The following is a 20,111-nucleotide window of genomic DNA, read 5'->3' as shown; positions in this document are numbered from 1 at the left end:
TTGAAGTTGCCTTTTTTAAAAAAGGAAGGAAGAGCAAAATGGAACTGTTGCATTTGTTTGCTTGCGTAAGCAGCCTTTTGTAATGTTTAGGTAGAAATGCCAAAGTTGTTTTCAGAATTTTCTTAAAATCCTTTATTTTTAAGTGCTTCAGGAATGAAAGTAATTGCCACTTGAGAAACACTTTAGATTGTCTGCTTAGTCAGACTATTTGGACAAAAGCAGCTTTTCTGATTTTGGCACATGTTCCATATGGTTTCTTTCGGAGCACATGGGCAGTTTTGTCATGTGGATGCTCATCTTTGCAGCGTTCTGCCAGTGCCCTCACCTACGATAGGTGTCTCTGGACTCAAAGCAGGCTTTGCGTGAGTAAATGGGTGCAGCCTGTGCTGTGTGGGCAGCATCATGCAGCTCTGTGGAGAATGTTGAAAAGGTCAGCCTTTTGGATGAGCAGAATTTGGTGTGGGAGTTCTTCACAAAAGGTTTTTTTATTTCACATTTGGTTTTAATACTGCATTTCCCATTTCATGTTTTACTCATTCTACTGTATATGTTTGAACAGAGATAGAAGTGCTTTTTGCTGGAGAGATTGGAAAAATTTTTTTTGCAAATGTATGTGGCTGAATTGTATCGGCACATGTCAAAACTGAGGGTTTGATATGAGTAAAGTTAATGTGAAAATTGTGGATCAGATTTTAATTTTGTACAAATGTGGTTCTCTGCAACCTGCAACTCTAACTGACATGGTGGTCTTACCAGCAGGAGTGATACAGTGATGCCAGTGATTCTTGCCATCCCTTCATACTGCAGAGGATATACCTAGTATAATGCTTTGACAGCCATTCCTTTGATGAAGACTTTTCCAGTCATGGGATGGTGTTTTCACAGATGCTGCCATCACTGTCTCTCAGCCCTGACATCACCAATAGTAGGTCACAATGTTAGACAAAGCTTAATTTTTATTAGAAGTGGTGGAGGGCTCTACTTTTTTATTCATGTTTTATAGTTGGCATTTTGATTTTTGTTTGTTACTGAAAGACTTTATGGCAATGGAAAATCAATGAAATTATGCTGCTGCAAGAGAGCAGACAATGTAAAACTTAATAACTAGAGTAAATGAGATTTCTAATGAGACTTTTTACATCTTACTGAAAGCACAACAGTAAATCATTGGTATTTAAAAGAAATTGAAGTTTTATTCAAGATTCAGCACCTAGAATAGTCACTAAAGGTATCTATGTTGTAAATCATACTTTTTCAGAGGTAGGAAAGATCCTAGTTCGAGATTTGTAACTTTATAAAAAATTTAGCAATTGTAGTCCGTAAACTGTAAATGAAAAAATAGCTCTTGGTATTAACCATGCTAGTACTCACCCAAATCTATGAAGAAATGATGTTTTAAGTAGTCATCTGCAGTGACTGGATTCACATTCACAGTGAATGATTCACATTATTATGTTTTTCTTTCTGCGGTAGTCTTTCTCTGAGGACAGAGGGAAGATCTAACTTTGATTCCTTAAACTCTGTGTAGTTATACGTCTTATGAATTATTTGGCAGATTTGCCATGGTGTTCCATTGTCAGACATCTGGATGAAGTGTTGTGCTGCCATGGCAGGTCCCTGTTTTTTATTTCAGCATGGAAATAAATGAGCAGTCTGTGGCAGCAGAAGTGCCACTATGCATTCCAGAAAGCAACTCCCGTGATGATTTTCTTGTCAAATAATTGCCAAAACTTAGGCATTGGAATGATCCTGGTATTCATGCTGTATATTTGTAGTCAAATACTTCTCAAAACATTCATTTCGAGTTTTGACATGGTGCTTTTCAGCAATTGCGACAGATCCTTCTTGTAACGAAGAGTAGGACAGTAAAGGGTGAAAGAGAATCATAAGTTTCTAGATAAAACAAATGGGGATGCAATTAAGACACAGGAGCACCATCAGTTTACATTTTGTGCTACTTTTCCTGCAGATACAGATATATGTTTGCATTTGCTTGAGTAGTTTTATGGTACTGCCTGGTTTGCTTTACTAAAAGCATGCCTTCTGCTGAGGATATTGTCTCATGAACATTTCCTTTTTCTGTCAGGATGGCTTCTACTAAAACAATATTTTCAGTGGTCTTTTTTTAACTTGGAGAAACAAATGTCTGATTCATTTTTCCAGAAAAAACAGGAAGCTATAAAGTAGAGAGGCTGGAAAAGAAGTGCATACTGCTACCTAAAATGTAGTTTCTAAAGGTGTAAGGCAAAGTGGAAGTAACTTTGTTAGATACTGAGGGGATATTACAGCTGTACCATTTTCCTCCTATTATCTTAACCTCATGGGAAGAGCAATTTAAGATCTGGTCAAAAACCCTCCAAAAAACAAAAGAGCACCTACTCATATGGAAACTTCAGATGAAAGCAGCTTTGGCAGAGCAGCATGTATTTTGAAAGCATGCAGCCTCTGCATCTTTGTGAGTGATGTTTTCTGTGCTCATATTCAGTACGGCTGCACTGGGTCCGATGCAGATTATCTCCACAACTAAGTACTTTTGAAAGCCAGAGGAAAGATCAAATGGGGAAAATGAAGTTGGGAGTTACTTCTGGCATGTGTAAGGTTGAGTTTTTTTAAATGGAATGACATGAATAATGAATAAAATGTTCAATTTAATTTTAATAGACTGAAAAAACTCTGCATATTCATAATCATGTTGCTAAGCATGGCTTTTTTTTTTTCTGTAGAAATGATTGATCCTAGAGGCAGATTCTTCACAGATTTGCATGTAGATCTGTTATTCTGACCTTCCTGGGTGCTGGAAATATCCACAGACATTTTTCACCTAAAAAAAAAAGCAGAATGACTATATGCTGAAAGGGAGCATTAAAAATCCCATACCACAGTAATTACTGCAGTAGGATTATGGTTCTCAGTACATGCAATCCCAAGCAATATCTTAGTGTTGAGGTGTTGATGCTGTGCTGTATTACTGGTGCTAGTCATGACCTTGCTGTGAATAATCTCGTCCAGTACCTTTGTTACTCTTCTTTTTTCCCTGGGGGCAGTAGTCTTTACTGTTGCAGTAAACACAAAAATTAGAAATGATTGAAAAATTATTCCCTTAGCTCAAGCATTGTGAAAACCTATAGATTAGTCCTTCATGTTCTAATACACGTGACAGTGGGATGCATCCTAAGGAAAAGTCAAGTTAAAAGACTTCTGTTATTCTCACGCTTTTACACACTGACAGATAGGAGGTGAACTTCCTCAAAACTGTAATGAAATAGCTCTGTCAAAAATATATGAAGTTCAGTTTTGGCTTCTGCAGATAAATCAAATACTGTGTGGAAAGACTATCTTTACTGTATTTTTAAAGCACCTGCAAAGTGCAGAACCATCAGCAATGACTCTGTCTTATTTGAAGTGATGTTTTTTTCTTGATGACTGTACTAGGAACAGCAGAGAAGAAAAAAGTCTGAACTAAAATTCCTCTTGGGGCAGTATGGAAAGAGCATATATCACTGCAAAAATTCCATCTGATACAGAACCGAATTTTTCCTGGCTCTGCTGTGCAGATCCCTGTTGCAGCTTGCATTTTAGGTACTGGCAGAAGGAAAATGTTTTCTAGTCATTCAGTTTTCAGCATTTTTACCAAAATGAAAAGTTGCAAAGGCTGTTTTTTGGTGGTTTACCATAGGGTCTTTGAGACAAAGCTATGTCAGTCTTTAAATAAATAAGGAATAAAAAAGCTATGGTTTATGTAAATTGTCACATATAAATTAAATCTTAATGTTAGCTCCTGAGAGTTTGCAATTTACAATTGAATCATTCCTTTGAGACATTTAAATGAGTATTCCTTCGGTACTGTAATTCCAGATAGGATATACAAATGGCTTGACCTGCCAGATCATCTCTTTGCTGAATTTGCCAAATCTGCTCTTTGCTGAATTCTTTACGGGATTCTGATTTTAAAAAAATGTTTTTCAATTGAAAATCCTAATATGATCACCTTATTGTAAAGCATATAAATACAAGTATTTAAAAATCCAGTAAAAAGTTTACTGATTTGGTTTTATTCCAATGCATTTTGGATTTTACAGGGAAAAGTTTTGCTTTCATCTTTATTAAAAAAGAAATACACCATGTAAACCATATATAGATTTAAGTTGTATGGTGACTTGGTTTGAAAGATCATGCACATGAAGTTTTCTTCCAAAAAAGTTACAGAAAAAAGTGCCTCCGTGTTTCAATGAAGTCTGCGCGCACAAAATAGGCAATTTTTCACCATTGGATATGAAGAGTTTTATGTTTAATTCATATGTTTGGAATGTTTTTTAAAAAGTGAGCTGTAATGAAGATCGATAGCAAACATTTTAAATAAGCATAAGAAGTCGATGACAACACTGGTTTTTAATATATTTTCTAATGGATTGTTAGTCCACTGCAAAAGTCCTTGGACTATACTTTAGCATATTGATTTCCAGTGGTTACGATGGAAATAGGACTGCAAGCAGCTGATCAGCGTTGCATTCCAGTCCTTTGCTGTGTGATGATGGAGTACAACATTTGGTCTCTATTTCCTTCCTTTTATTTTGCTCTTGGTAAACCTGGAACTTTTAATATTAACTGGGATCGGGAGCTGATTGAATCTGGCTGAGTCCCAGAGGTATTTAATCGGATGGTGCTAGGTGAGTGGAATATTATTTATTGTTACAAGAGACTTACAGGATCTTTATAGAACTGTTACTGAAATGGGTGGATATAAGCCATTATTTTTCCTTCATGGTTCTGAGAGTCACCTTTAACAGATCCATTCCTTTGTATCACATGTCATCTTGGTCAAAATGATCAAAATAGTAGCTTTTTTTGTTGACACGACATTTGTAATAGGTGGAATGACTAGACTGTGTCTTAGTCCTTAATCTGTTATTAAGCTAATTGTACTTTCACTTCATGCCTATTATTTAAAGTATTTTAAAGCAAGAGGATGATCACTTTAAATGTAAGTGAGGCATACATACTCGTTCTCCAGTTCACACAGCTGATATGGCCTTTCTTTTCTGTGTGAGGTCAAACCTCAGATATTTGGGTTAATTATGCCATGAAAAGGGCTACAAATTTAAATCCAAGGTTGGTAAATTACATACCTCCTGCTGCTTAATTTGGTCCAGTTTTAATTCCCTGTGCAACCTTTATTTGGACCTCTTTATTTTGACAGGAATTAGTGTAAGCGCTGACAGACAGCGCCTTTCATGAAAACAACAGGTGAACAATATCCTTGATAGTAGAAAATGCGGTGACATTGGAAATAAAAAAAACCACGTACAGTTGGTTGAAACCAGTAGATGAGTAAGATGAGAGCAGATTTTAAGGGGAATATAGAAGATAATTTCCCCCCTCCTCTTGGGGGTTCATTGGGCAGTGGCCCACAGGCTGCACTCAGGTTCCTTGATACTCTGGCTCTCTCTTTGGCTTTTGCTCGGTTTCATCCCTGGGAGGAGCAGAGAGCTGCTCCTCTGCCTGGTCTCTGTTCCTGCTGCTGGTGGCACTTAAGGACAGAAGGGGCTGGAAAGTGGCCTCCCGGTTCTCTTGCTCTGGTCTGGCCTCTGGCACAGAAGCTGGATAATGAGACAGGGAAACAGCTCCGTCTAGTTCTCTGTCCTAGCTCCATCATGTGCGAGAGCAAAGATCACTGGACAAAACTCTGTGTCACAGACAGCAATGCCAGTACCTTCTGACTTCTTCTGTGTTGGACTTGTGGCTTTAGGGTCACAAATCGGATGCATAGATTGAGTCCCAGATCAGTTGTACCCAAGAAAAAAGACTCAGTGATCTTGATGATCTTTTGATGAAAGATGAGCTGAAAATGAAAATGCAGGATGATTGCTCGTAACACTCAGTGAGGTAATAATCAGATTACTTTCAGTATTGTGAATTATGAAGCTGTCAACATGTACTTAAATTTTACCAGCTAAATTTTTTAATAGGACTGCTTTATTACTCTCCCCTGAACTCAGTATACCAATAAAATGTCACAGATACTCATTAAGATGTGAGAACACCTTGCAGGTTATATCTTAAGTTACCTTCTCACAAAGTTTCTTTTGCCTCTTAGTGGTTTATTTTTGGTAAGAGGTTCATCTTCACTTACTGTTTGACTTTGGATATTACAAAGTCTTTAGTATCTTTTTGAAGACCATAAAGGATTTTAAGGCTTTGAATAATTATAATAAAATACAGTCCAAAATATTTATGATGTGAAATTGTGAGGGAGGGCAGACATACTGGATTTGGGTAGCTTGGAGAGGAGGAGGCTGAGGGGTGACCTCATGCTGTCTGTGGCTTCTTTGTGGGGGGAGCAGAAGGAAGTGCTGGGTGCTTCTCCCCATCCCCTGGGGATAGGACACAAGTGGTTGGCTGAAAGCTGTGTTGGGGAAGATCAGACTGGATACCGGGGAAAAGCTCTTCACTGAGATGATAGTCAGACACTGGAACAAGCTCCCCAGAGAAGTGGCCCCAAGCCCACTGTTGGTCGAAAAGCATTTGGATGACTCTCAGCTGGTTTAACTTTTAGGTTGCCCTGTGTGGAGTTAGGAGTTGGATTGGATGACCCTCATGGGTCCTTTCCAGCTCAGGATATTATATGTTTCTATGAAATAATTCTACGTTTATTTAATAAGAAGTCCAAATGAAATACAGGGAGACTGTTTTCCAGGTAAGAAGCTGGTCTGAAATACTACATTGCTAATAGATTTAAAAAATCTGATTTTAGGTACCAGATTTTAAATGGTGTATTAGAAAATTTTGCAGCATTTATGATGCTGCATTTTTAATGATATTTTTCAATGTCAGCATTTTTTGTAGCTATGATACAATGCTTTAATGTTAAAAAAGCCACACCTTTTCTGAGGGTAGCTAATGTTTTTCTCCAACCCCCCCACCCACACATACATCACACACTGCCCCCCACTCCCCACTCAAAATTGTATTTGTTTGTCAGGTTAAATGCGTAGGCTAAACTTTGATCATTCACTCCCTTGCATTACTAAATAAATAGGTTTAGGGACTGTGTCTGACTTGCTGATAATGTCATTAATTTGTGCTGCCTCCATTTCACAACATTATTCCTTTTGAATACAGCACAATGTGTTCCTGTGACATGCCCATCTTCTGTGCTCATATCAGCAAGCCTCAAACACGTGTTCCTTGCACCGCATTAGAAATCAGGAGGATGCAACTACATTGCTAAACATCTGATATTTTTATACCTTATTTTTAGCTTAAGGGAAGTCTTTCATGTCCACATTTGCACTTAAAAAGATTTCAAATAGACTGTGTTCGATTGAAATATTACTATGGTGTCAGAAATGACAGAAATACTTACGTTCAGCTAATTCTTATTTGAAATTCTACTTTCATTTTTAAGTTCTCATGTACAGGGAGCACCAGTGCAGAACTGTCACCCTTCCTCAGCTGGGGTCAACTGTAAGCTCTGAGACATTGTTTCTTTATTTTGGAAAGGTTTTGTTTGAGAAAAGACTTGGTCTTTTAACCAGCTCCTGCTTTTCATCTGTTTTTTGTGGCGAATGATCACATTTCCCAACCATTTGCAATCAGTGACTGTCTGGCAGGATTTCCTGGATACACATTAGTTTTGAGATTGTAAAAGGTCAACTTTCTGAACTCTGGCAATTAGTGTGGTTACTTGTCCTGCCTTTTCTGTCATGGGAACTAATCACCTCATATGGAAGGTAGAAATAGGGTCTAAGAAAAATTCATCTGCTAGCTAATCACCTACACCATGAATCATAAAAGACATAAAGGTGTCAGGTGGGACACCTCCTGACCTTTGTGTGCTAAAACTTTCTGAAGAGCTGGAATCAATATGCTGGGAATCAGAGTTTTATAAGAAACTTCTGAAAAAGTTGTTTATAACCTGATCTCATTTTTGTCTAGTAGAGTGAGGTACTGAGGCCCTCACAGCACATAACTTATAAGCTGAAGTGTGAACAGAGGGCAGTGGATAACTAGTGCTGACTGTGAAAAGAACCATTTCTTTATGAGACCTTTTTTACATTCTAAACTCACCTTCAAAATAAAAATAAGGGGTAATAAAAACAGATAAACCCACAGATGTTTATAGAGATTAGACCAATTTTATATTGTTTCCTGTGACTCCACTGGAAGAAGTGATGGGATTTTTCTCATGTGCAGATGCCATGTAAGAGATTGAAACCATGGAAATTTTTTCATGTTACGAAGGAATCCACTAAATGGGTAGTAGGGAATAGTGGAGAAGATGCTGATGTTGATGAATGACAGATTTTTGTCATTGTCTGCATAGAATCCATCAGACATTTCTTCAGGCTCTGAAAGTGAGAGGCATGTTTGAATATCAGAAGTCCTAATGGATTTCTTAGTCTTACAGGGAAGAGGAGAGAGCCATGCTCCACATCCCTTAGCTCCAGCAGTTGAGTTTGGTTGATTGCTTTCCTTTTCCTCACTTTCCGAGGACTTTGGAAGAGGGCAAAATTCTGTTCTGCCTTTTGTCTGTTAAAAATTATGTATCTCCTGAATTGTCTGTTGTCCTTACTATATTCTCAGTAGTGATTAAATGGTCCAAATGGAGGCAGTAAGATAAGTCTTGATGCATTCAAGGTTGTGGTTGTCTCAGCATTCGTTTACATGAAGCAGGTTTTCTCCAATTGAATTTATTCTACAGAGGAAATGTCAAAAGCATCCTGGTAGCTGCTTTCTCCACTCCTAGTGTCTGGAGCCTTTTTTCTGCTGTGTGAATGAGATCTAAAAGTTTTGGATTTGTAGGGCTGGGGAAGGGGGGGAATGACAAGTAACTTGTCAAGTTAGATGTTTAAAAAACAGGTATGGGTTCTCATCTCCTCTGGTGTCTGCAAGAATGTCACCATGTCGCCAATGTCGCAGATCGGTCAGTAGAGACCCTGTGTGGAAAGGTTCTTAGACCTTGCAGAAATGCTTGGGCAGTACAGCTCCGTCAAGTAACCACGTGTCCATGTCCTAATGTACATACTGCACATGATAAATTTATAGCGTTTATTTAACTTCAAACACATAGGTTTGAAACAATGGTTTGTACTATTCTGTGATTAATCTGCACTGTATAACACTTGATAGGATAGCAGAGACTAAAACCTGGAATTTGTGGTTGGATAAAAATGGAAGTGTGACACGTTGAATCATGGGCAAGTGAATAAAACTTCAGTATTTACAGGTACCAGGCACAAAGTTGTTCCAGATGATATTTCAATAACAAAGAACGTAGTTTCTAAAATACTGAGATTTGAGTGGTTTGATACTTTAAATAATTCTAGCTACCTCATAACCACTATTGAGGTAAATGAATATAGATCCAAAGTAATTTTATTCATCTAAATACTTATGTCTGTGATATATTGAATGAAATTTGTTGTGACAAATAAAACAATTTTTTTAGTTACTTGTAACTAAATGATAGGAGAAAAGGCTTTTGCATTTGTTCTTTGGCAAACAAAAGTCTTATTTACAAGATCTAAATGTTGGTCTGAAGAGTTAGGTATTATGGTCATGGAGGAAAATAAAACCAACAAAAAAAATTGTATCTAGTTTGGCTCTGCATGTCTGTTGTGCTGTAACTACTGGCATTTGTATTAAAATATAAATATTGCTGTCTGTGAAGTTGAGAGAACACAAGTTATTTTGACCTTTTTGGAGCTTAATAAATGTACTGACCTGAAAGCTGAGGTTGTGAGAATGATCTCTGACTGTGAGCTGCAGTACCAGGATCTGCTTTGCACAAATTTGTGTATTTTGAGCCAGTGTTCAGTTTCCAGTGAAGGAGAATTATCTGTTTGGGAAAGCTATTCCTCAAGCCAGTCTGTGCTATTGTTTGGAAGCCCTGACCAAGCAGTTCAAAAGCTTTCCATAGGAAAAAGTTAGAACAACTGCTGTGTGTTTGTGGAAAGAAATTCTAGAGACTGGTAAAAATATTTTGTTGTCTTTTAAAGAAATGCTGTTCTCTGTATGATTTCAAAACCAGAAGGTAGGCAGGATTGCAGATGGGCATACTTAGAAAGTAGAAAATAGTTTCATTTCTGCAACAAAAACCTTTACAGAAGTGTAGTTAAATATATTGCAATTATCTGAAACTCTTTACAAGTTATTTTTCAAATTACAAAGAGAAAACAGTGCATAATTGTTAGTTAAATAGCACAAATAGAGTCTTATTGGTATTATGATAATTAATTCAACCCTCTAAATTCTCTGATCAAAAGGGCACCAGTACTAGAAAAAAATCCCCCCTTTTTTTTTTTTTGAATGTGTGTGTGTGTTAATGCACATGCCAAAACTCACAATGGCCTGGAAACATTAGTGGTGATTTTCTGACAGACTCAGAAAGCAAAACATGAAATAAAAGTCTAGATTACAGAGGAGAATTCTGTGACTAAATTCTGCAGTCATACAGTTCACTGCCTCTGGCCAGTGCAATAGAATATAACATTAGATAATTTTTCGGTAGCTTCAAAGGGATTTTGTGTCCTTTTTTGCTCTGGGTTGTTTGTCTGTCCAACCCTCTGTTCTTCTTGCCTGGGGAAGACTGTCGTTGTGTCCTTATAAGGGGCCTCTGCATAGTTGAAGAGGGAGTTTTTGTTTGTTTATGTATTATTTTTTCACTAGAATACAGATTATGTTAAAATGATAATGCCTTGTGTAGAAATGCCATCGTGGTAGTCAGAGTGTTTATTAGGTTACGCCAGTTCTCCCATTCTTGTTACAAGACAGCACCATTTTATATTTTGATAACTGTATCAAAATCACAGGACCAGAACTGACTTTGAAATAGGCTGACACTGTCCCAGAAAACCATGATTGTTCATGAATATGGTCCCTTTTGACATGGCTTTTATATTGGTAAAGAGAGGCATTCACATGGTTCAAAACCTGGTTATAGCCCTCTAGCTCAGGAAGAGGACAGTTAGTTACCTTTCGTTCTATAACTGGTTTAACAATTTCAGAAAGTGCATAAATCTGAAAATGTCATGTATCTTTCACAAAGGGATATTTTGTCTTCAGATTACTACATTTTCCCTAATATAAAATAAACATGGTTTTAATAAAATCATTAATATGTCTCTTTAAATATGAGTGTTACAGGCACTCATCAAGTAAACAAATGCATTAATGCTATTATGTATTGCATACATTAAAAAAACCCATAAGAATGTTCTATATAATAGCTTCATTCAGCACCTTCCTTTTCTTTCTCTCAAGAATTCAGATGTCATCCAAATTCTAAAGGTTAAGTTGTCAATAGAACTCAAAGAATGTTTTGTTTCCATTTGTATAACTAGTTTAATATTTTTTAAGGCCTCCATGTACACCAACAATGGAATCAGTTAGTTACAGAGGAGCTTAGCAGGATATGCTTAAAGTTCTCCTCACAGCAGCAAATTATACTGAAACTAATTCAGGAAAAGTGCAGTTCTTTTCACTGAAGAAGTTACTTAGCATAGCATAATAAATATTCAAATACAGATGTAATGTTCCAGCTTCAAGATCAGAGATTATGATGAACGTGCAGCAGGAGAACAAAGTCCATGGTTCAATCGGTTTAATAATTACATTGTGGCTCCTTGTTAAAGATTCATGAAATTTTCGTGAAACGTTGTTGTCAGGAAAAGCAAGTGCCATGAATTTGATTAGTTAAACCTGTCAGTTGAAATACTGCAGAGCATCACTTGAACTCCCACAGTAACAAGTGGCTGAACTATTGAATGTTATTAATTTCTGCACTCTAAAGGAAAGTGATTGAGAAATACTGGACTTTATGTTTGTGTGCTTTTGGTGATGTACGGAATGATACAGTCTTATTCTTTCCAACTGTTGAACAGCAGAAATAGACTCAGGAGCATGCAGCTCTAAGCTCTTCCACTTAATAGGTATTTTCATTTCATATATGCACTTTGCATGTCACTGCATGCATGATTTTTGCAAAATATTATTAACATTTTGACTTTGATTAAGGCAAAATTTTGTGCTTTCCTTATTAAAAAGTGAGTAATATTGGTGTATAATTAAATTGCTGAGGCAGCTGTTGTGGCTGAGCTACTGGTTGTTTTGAGTTGTAAATGGGGACACCTCGAGTGCTTTGCAACAGCTATGGACATGGACTCGCTCCACCAGGTTGCTCCAAAGTGCCAGTAAGTGCTTTGGAAGTGCCTGAAGATTAGGAAAAATTTGTCCTTTTCAGAGAGGGACGTTCTTCATACTAAAAAACTTAGTACAGCATGCATCTTTTGATATCTGATTTGCGTGTAAAATGAAAATACTACTGTAGATTTTGGTTACCTCTCCCATTTTTCCCTCCCCTGTCAGAAATCACAGGACCCAAACTGACTATGAAGTAGGCCCACACTGTCCCAGCCATCTCACAGCAGACTCTGTCCTATCTGCAGGGCACTGCTGAGAGCAGTGGTCTGTCCCTGTCTCCCTCTTTCCAAATATTTTTCTCCATTTTCTTTTGACTTGCAGGGGGCCGCAGGCTCAGGCAGATCAATCTGTTAATGTAGCTGAAACAATCAGCAAGGTTTGTTTCTGCAAGTTCAACAAGTTGACCAAGGTGTCCGTCCTTATCACCTTGGCACCACAGGCTGATGGCAAGAGCAGCCGCCCTGTGGCACTGCTGTGACTGTGGAGCCAAGGGCAGGCTGCCTGCTTGTGGCTTGTAATACAGCCTACTAGGATTCAATTAGGACTTTTAATTACCTCTTGTATCATTTATAATTTAGAATGAAGAAAAATATAAGAGACTTTAAACCTGGTTTCTTTTTATTTGTAACAGCCCAAGTGCTCTTTGGTCTGCCCCAGACATTTGGAAACATCAAGAAACCTCAACATGTCAAGGCACCTGTGCTAAATAGCAGGAAATATGCAGTAGCTACCTGATTTTCCCACCTCAAAGTATTGTCCCACGAAAGGAGCATCTTACCCATTTGTCAAGTTGACTAGCACTCTGTACCAAATGCCTGCAGCCCACAGGCCAGTGCCAAATGCTCGGTGTCTGTCCTTAGCTAACTAGGTAGACACCACTAGTCTAAATTATCCTGTCTGGGTTCTTGAGTAGCATCATCACAGGATTTCTTAGAAAGAACCTATTTTTTCTCATATGTCTTTTTAGAGGAGATGGAACCCTTCTACAAATGAATGCATATTCCACTTGTGTGTATGACAAAGAAGGTAATAGCATTCTTCTTTGTGTACCTGGAAGAGAACCAGCTGTATTGGCTTTACTTTAAATGATACCGGAAAATGTCAGGCTAATGGAGAAATACATGTTCTGCAGATAGCATTAATTTTTGATGTGGTTGTTAGATGTGATAAAGCTACGAGAGAATGTTGTGGTAAATATTGGCCATTCAGTGTGCCATTTTTACCCATTATTTACTAAAAATATTTTTGTGAATTATTGTATTTTCACAAGATAGCTTAAAGAAAGGCCCTAGTCCTTCATCTTCTGTTTATCTGTTTTAGTGCTTGCTGAAAAAAGTGGATTTTTATCTCCATATAATTGTGTGAAAGGGTGTATGTATTTGAAAGTAAGAACCCCCCAACCTACACTATTCCCCCCTATGCCTCCCTGTGATTTATAATATGCCAGATACTCACAGTGGTAGCTGAAGTCACTGGAAGCTGTGTTTTGAACGCAAAAGCCATACCTATTTTGTAGGTTCAGGGCCTAGATGTTTCAAAGTACTCCCTGAGAACATTGGATACTGCTAAATATGTTGTACCCCTGATCTGTAGAATGGGGACAGCCTTGCAGAACTGAATGGAGATGTCTGAAGTTGCACTGTGATGATTTTATTGTCTTTTAAAGATAGCTTATTACACTTGTCACTAGAAGTGAGTTTGAAAATTTTGCAGTAGCTATGGGATGAAGTTGCATGTTGGTTAAAATAATTCATAGCACATCAGAAACAGAGCCTTTGAATAGTGAAATACACTTAGTGAGTAACGCAGGTACTCTCTGGCAGCAGTGTGAGCTTAGATAATTAACTGTGGTATCACAATGCACAACCACAAGGGAACCAAGAGAAGCTAGCACTGAGTTAGCTGTGTTCATTCTGTTAAACTTTCCATGTTACTTTTTTTTTCTTTTTTTTGATAATGTGAACATAAGCTGAAAAAAAGTCTGAGACAACTGCCAGCCTAATAACAATGATGCTTTGTCTACACAGTCTGGCATGTAAACTGTTGATGCCAATCAAGAATTTTCTCCAGACATTTTCTGTGTGGGCCCATGCTGGAGTGAAGCTTTAGCAGGATATGATTCAGATAATAATTTAACTCAGTCCCGTTTCCATTTAAGTTTGAATTTAACAGAGCTGTACACAAGTGACAAGCCATAAAAATTGGGCTGTCATACTGAAATTGCATTATTTTCAAGCACTTGTAAGAGAAGTGAATATGTCTTACATGTTTGAAGGTAGCTCCTACATCATGGGGACTGCTGCAGTCTACTTAATGAGTTGCAGTAATCAAATGCACAGGTGAGTGCATGCCATTAAGACATGGTGCTGTATTTTCTGTGAAGTCTTCATGTTGTGATGAGAGCAGAACTTGGCTTTTGAAATTTTCCAGTCTATGGTGAGAGAGGGGAAAAGCAGCATGTCAAAGGAAGACATTAGCTGCATCTAAGGACAGAACAGTGTATTCTCATGCAGTTGTTGGATCACGTCCTGCCTTTCTTTTGTGCATATAATAGCCATGGAGAAGCCAGAATACCTGCAAAGAAATATTTTGCTAATAATCAAGAGAAGTACTTAGTGAAGGATTCTTAGCAAGAAGAATTCACAAATTCTCTTTCAATATTCAAGAGACCACATAGCATATGGTTTTTTTATTAGATGTAATCTAGAATGTTTCTCACCTACAATAAAGTCCTCCTACTTTTAGGATCAGAAAGATGACAGTAAGGGAAGTGCATCCTTAGGTCTACAGAGTCGGCAGGTGCTGGTACAAGGTGACCTTGGTGGGACAGGCACGGGGGCAGTGCTCAGGGTGAAAGGTTCTGTACCGTCTGGCAACAGTTGCTAGTTGTTGTGGCACCCCCCAGCCAGTCCTTCCACCAGTTCTAACAGCTGCCATAAGCTGCTGTGAAGTACTCCCTAATTATAGTATTTTCTTGATCCTCTTGATCCCCTTCAGAGATTCCTAGCCGCACCCTTGGCCAAACTCACCACCTTAAGGCAAGGCACTTATGGAGGTATGACAGTGGCACTACTGCTGCTGCTTCCGTCCTTAGGGAGGTGTTTCCGTAGTGAGCAGTGAGTTTGGAGCTCTCTAAATGTGCCAATAAATGTAACTACTGCTGATAAGCATTTAAAAATACTAATTCATGAGTTAATTTTTTGCCTAAAACAGTATTTTTATTTTTCTATACAAGTGGGTCTCATCTTTCTCCTACTGAAGTTTCCTAGGAACAGACACTAGGCCTGGGAATAATTTTGAAGTGTGAGGGAAGTGAGATCAAAGGTTTTCATACGAAAAAAAGATTATTTTTATATGGACAGTAATTTTTTTCCCAATTGTTACACGGAATATGTGCTTTTCTTTTTTTCTTACCTTAAAGGTGTAAAATCATAGTTCTGAGAGTCACTTAATGAGATTTTCTTTTCCATAGGTGAGTTGGAACCTTGTGATTTATTTTAAAAAATAGTAAATTAAGACTGTACTAAATAGATTTAATTTCTTTAGATTGTAGCAATGGTTTTTGAATTCCCTGTTTATTTAATGTTTGACAAAGAATATCACTTTGTGGTGTGTGGACTTTCCTTTTGCTCATATTCACTTATATGATGTAAAAGACCTGTGATGGTTAAGAACTGTAGTGAGTTCACAGTGACTGGATGCCAGGCACTCACCAAAGCCACTCACTCCTCTCCACAGCTGGACAGGAGAGAGAAAATATAACAAAGGGTTCATGGGTTGAGATAAGGACCCGAGAGATCACTCATCAAATACCGTCATGGGCAAAACAGGCTCTAATTAGAGATATGAATTGAATTTATGACTAACAAAATCAGAGTGGGATAATGAGAAGTAAAATAAACCCTTAAAAACACCTCCCCTGCCACATCTCTCCTTCCCACCTCTACCGCCTACCCCAGCGGCGCAAGGAGACAGGGAATGGGGGTTATGGTCGGTTCATTCCCCATGGCTTCTCCTGCTGCTCAGGGAGAGGTGTTGTTCCCCTGCTGCTCCATGGGGTCCCTCCCATGGGAGGCGGTTCTCTGCAAACTTCTCCAACGTGAGTCCATCCCACAGGCAGCAGTCCTCCTTGAACTGCTGCAGTGTGGGGTCACTCTTCCATGGGGTGAAGTCCTTTAATGACAGGCTGCTCCAGCGTGGGCTCCCCCCTCCATGGGCCTCCCGCAGGGTCACAGCCTCCTCTCAGGCATCCACCTGCTTTGGCGTGGGTCTCCTCCACAGGCTACAAGTGGATCTCTGCATCCCCGTATGGTGCAGGTGGACTGCTGCTGCACCATGGTCTTCACCACAGGCTGCAGAAGAATCTCAGCTGTGGTGTCTGGAGCACCTCCTGCCCCTCCTCCCCGACCTTGATGTCTGCATAGTTGTTCTTACCCCTCTTCTCTGGCTCAGTTACAACTGCCCCATCATTTTTTATTTCTTTTTTCTTAAATCTTTTATCACTGAGGTGTTATCACCATTTCTAGTTGACCCAGCCTTGGCCAGCAGCACATCCAGCTTTCGAGCCATCAGGGGTTGGCCCTGCTGGACGTGGAGGAAGCTTCTAGCAGCTTCTCACAGAAACCATCCCTGTAGCCCCCCTGCTACCAAAACCAGGCCATGTAAACCCAATGTGAGGACCTTGAGAATCCTTTCCTGGCTTTTCTTTTTTAGCCCAGTTTGATAGCGCAGTGTCGTATATACACACAAATTCCATTAATTTCTGTGAGAATTGGACATGGGCACATAGGGTAATTATTTCTAACGCTAAAAATCAATCCCATTCATCTCTTAAGTTTTCCTCACCTGTAACTGTAAGACATAAAGATCACATAAAGTATACTAGAGCTAAGGTTTTTAAGAAGTAGATAATACTAGACTTTCACAGATGCCCAAGATTCTGTGAGCTTATACACAATTCCCCTTTTGCTGCTGCATCCTGCATGGTGGTGGTTACCGGAATAAAGCGGGGCTTGGCTCTGGCTGTAGTTTTACCAGAAATTGCACTGCAGTACCCTGAGCAAGCTCAGACAATAGACTCAAATGTTGTGGCCCTGAGTTAGTTTTCTTAAATTTAAAAAACTTTCCATCTGTATGAAGGCATATCTGCCACATCACACAGTGTCAGAGCACTGTGAATGGCCTCTGGCTTCCGATACACTTCCTTTCTATGCTGTTTTTGTTTACAGGGAACAGAGGGACAGAGAGATGGTTGGGCAATGCTTTGGCTCTGCTCCAGGAGATGTAAACAGATTTCCCAATGTTTGGCTTTGGCGGTGTAGCCGGAAGCGGACGGCTGGAGGTGCTCCAAGGCAGTGTGAGTGTAGCTCCCTTGGTGGGGTTCGTGAGTCAGAGCAGGGGGGCTGTGGGTGCTGGTGAGTCACCAGCTTCCCACTCAGCAGCAGCTTCACTTTCATGTGGCTCAGTTGCAAAATCCACGCTCAGTCCCTGTGTTTAGGTCCTGATAAATGACCTCAAAAAAGCTCAACAGTGTAAGCCAAACTCCCTCTTTGTGTTATTTCAGGTGACAGTGCACTTATGGGATAATCAGTTCATCCTTCTCAGTTCCCCTGAAACCTTTTTTTGATGAGTAGCTCTGAATTTCCTAATACCAGGAAAAAAAATGGTCTGAAAATAAAACCCACTGAGATACATTTGTTGTTGGAGTGAGTACAAGCAGAAAGAGAACTGGTGTCCCTCATGCTGCTGCTTGCTGATTTAAACTCACTGAGATGTCTTGCCATGGCTGCAGTGGAAGTTGGGGATTAGAGCCTTGCAGTTATAAAATGCAGGACACAGCAGCAGCACAAATTCAGAACACTGACTTTTCAAAGTGGGATGCAGACACCAAAACAGGAGGCATTTAACAAAGTCTAAGGTACGCAAGGTGGAACAGAATCATGAAGTCCTGATAAAATATTCAGCTGTTTAGATCTGAGCTTTGGTTTTATTTTTCTTTAATGAGGGTCCACTGTTGGGATACAATTTGCCACTTGCTGAATTGGAGCACTGCAGGACTTTATGGGTGGGAATGCAATGATCTGGGCAGCTTGGAGAAGCAGTTATGGTAGCATGTTCTCTGTCCTATTTGTCACTTTCTTGTGCATCTCATTTGAGTTGTAAGTAATTAACTTTTCCAGATTTCACTGGGAACATGGAAAGTTCTGGTTTGCCTATGGAGACCCCTGTCAGTCTCACCCATGACTCAGAAACAAGCTAAAATGAACATTTCTGCTTTCCTGTTCTGCTTGTTCATGAATGAAGGCCTTGTTGAGAAATGGCGTGCTCAGATATTAGGATTTTTAATAATAAGAGGTGGGAAAATTGCTTATGAAAACTTGAAAGTGAGAATTTTAGTATGGATTTTGGGGCTGCTTTGTCATATGTTTGAATATGTCTCAAATAAGAATCTTATAAAAGCGAGTCATAAAAGTTCCTTCCTTATCTACATAGTTCTCTCTATTTCAATATCATAGATGAGGCAAGGTATTGTTAAAGTTTGAGGCTCTTTGACTTCATGCACTGTATGGAAGAATTCTTATACTTGAAATGTAAGAGTAAAAAGAAGAAAAGCTAAAATGTAATAAAGATTTACAGTGAGGAGAGAATGAAGTGTGTAATGCTAGGGAGAAGCAATGGTAAGTGGTTTCATTGTGAATAATAAAATACTCTAGGAGCTGTGAAGAAAGAAAGTGACTCAGCAGCTTAGAGGCTGAGTAACATTCACGTGAAAGTGTGATCTTCAGTTTGAGAGTTGTACATTAAATGCAAAATATTAGGAAAAGAAAATGGCTACGGGCTACATAAAGAAGTCACATTTTTCTGTTCTTTAAAAAAAGGTTTACGTTCTTTTCCTGCTTGTAATTCACATTGTTTTTGGTAATACCTGACCTGTACATCACAATATAGACTGAAACATGGTTGTGAAATAGTTCTGGTAATCAGCTGGGTGTGGAGTGGTGACAGCTGTGGTGGCCATGCCACTAGTGTCAGCAAAAGCGATGTACAAGTTCAAGACTGAGCTCAGTGAAGATTTTAGACTGTGCTTTTGTGAAAGTTGGATCTAGGTGGTTTTCCAGACACAGAATGTGTAAATTTTTATACTTCTTTATGTATTCTTCCTAAAGACTTACCTCTTTGTAATGAAAAACGTATAGAGGAGAGCCCACTGAAGTACAGACAGTAACCCAGTTAACTGGTTGGGCTTGGAGCCAGGCAATCCCTTGATAGATACCAAATTATTGATTGCTTTAACATAGTTCCTTTTTGGTTTCTTGTTTCAAATAGAATTACCTGCTTGTCCTTAAAATGCTTGTCCTATTAAGTTTCTTACAAAACAGATGTATTTCAGTGTAAACTTTCAGTTGCAACAAAATCACAGCTCTTTCACCACTGAATTCTGTAGCCAAAAATATTTTTCAGTGATCATTGTTACAGTTATCTCACTGTAAAATTTATGTGGATTTATGCTCGACTCCACTGTTTCGGGGGTAATACATGTACATGAGAGTTTGAAATTAAATGGTAGGTATGTCGTTAACTACATTGCAATAAAAACTGTTAGTACCTTTGTAGAGAAGTTAGTGATTACACGAGTCACGAGGCTGTAATCTGCCTGGTTTGGTAGTGGGAATATATTCTAGTATTCTTGGAGACATACGGACAGACAATTTTTCATGGTGTGGAAAGCAACAAAGCAGTTAGATTTGGCAAGACAAACACTTGTCAACACTCAGCAAAATGACTATTGCTGAGTGAAGGATGACCATATATTGAGTATGTAAAAAAGACTGATAGGACAAGAGTAAACAACTTTCAGACAATTAAATAATCTGAAGATGAGTGTGTATTACAGATTTTCAGTATCACAA

The 20,111-nt window shown here is 38.8% G+C and overlaps 1 protein-coding gene across 1 annotated transcript in view; it reads left to right on the top strand.

Annotated features, from left to right (window-relative positions):
- Nucleotides 1-20,111, top strand: part of WWTR1 (WW domain containing transcription regulator 1) — a 51,134-nt gene that overhangs the window by 7,488 nt on the left and 23,535 nt on the right. The window lies entirely within an intron of this gene.

This window comes from Lichenostomus cassidix, chromosome 9 (assembly GCF_008360975.1).
Source record: "Lichenostomus cassidix isolate B80296 chromosome 9, HeHo_3.0, whole genome shotgun sequence".
Taxonomy (NCBI): domain Eukaryota; kingdom Metazoa; phylum Chordata; class Aves; order Passeriformes; family Meliphagidae; genus Lichenostomus; species Lichenostomus cassidix.
The sequence above is the reverse complement of the archived record's forward strand: the minus strand, read 5'-3'. Positions and strand labels throughout refer to the sequence as shown.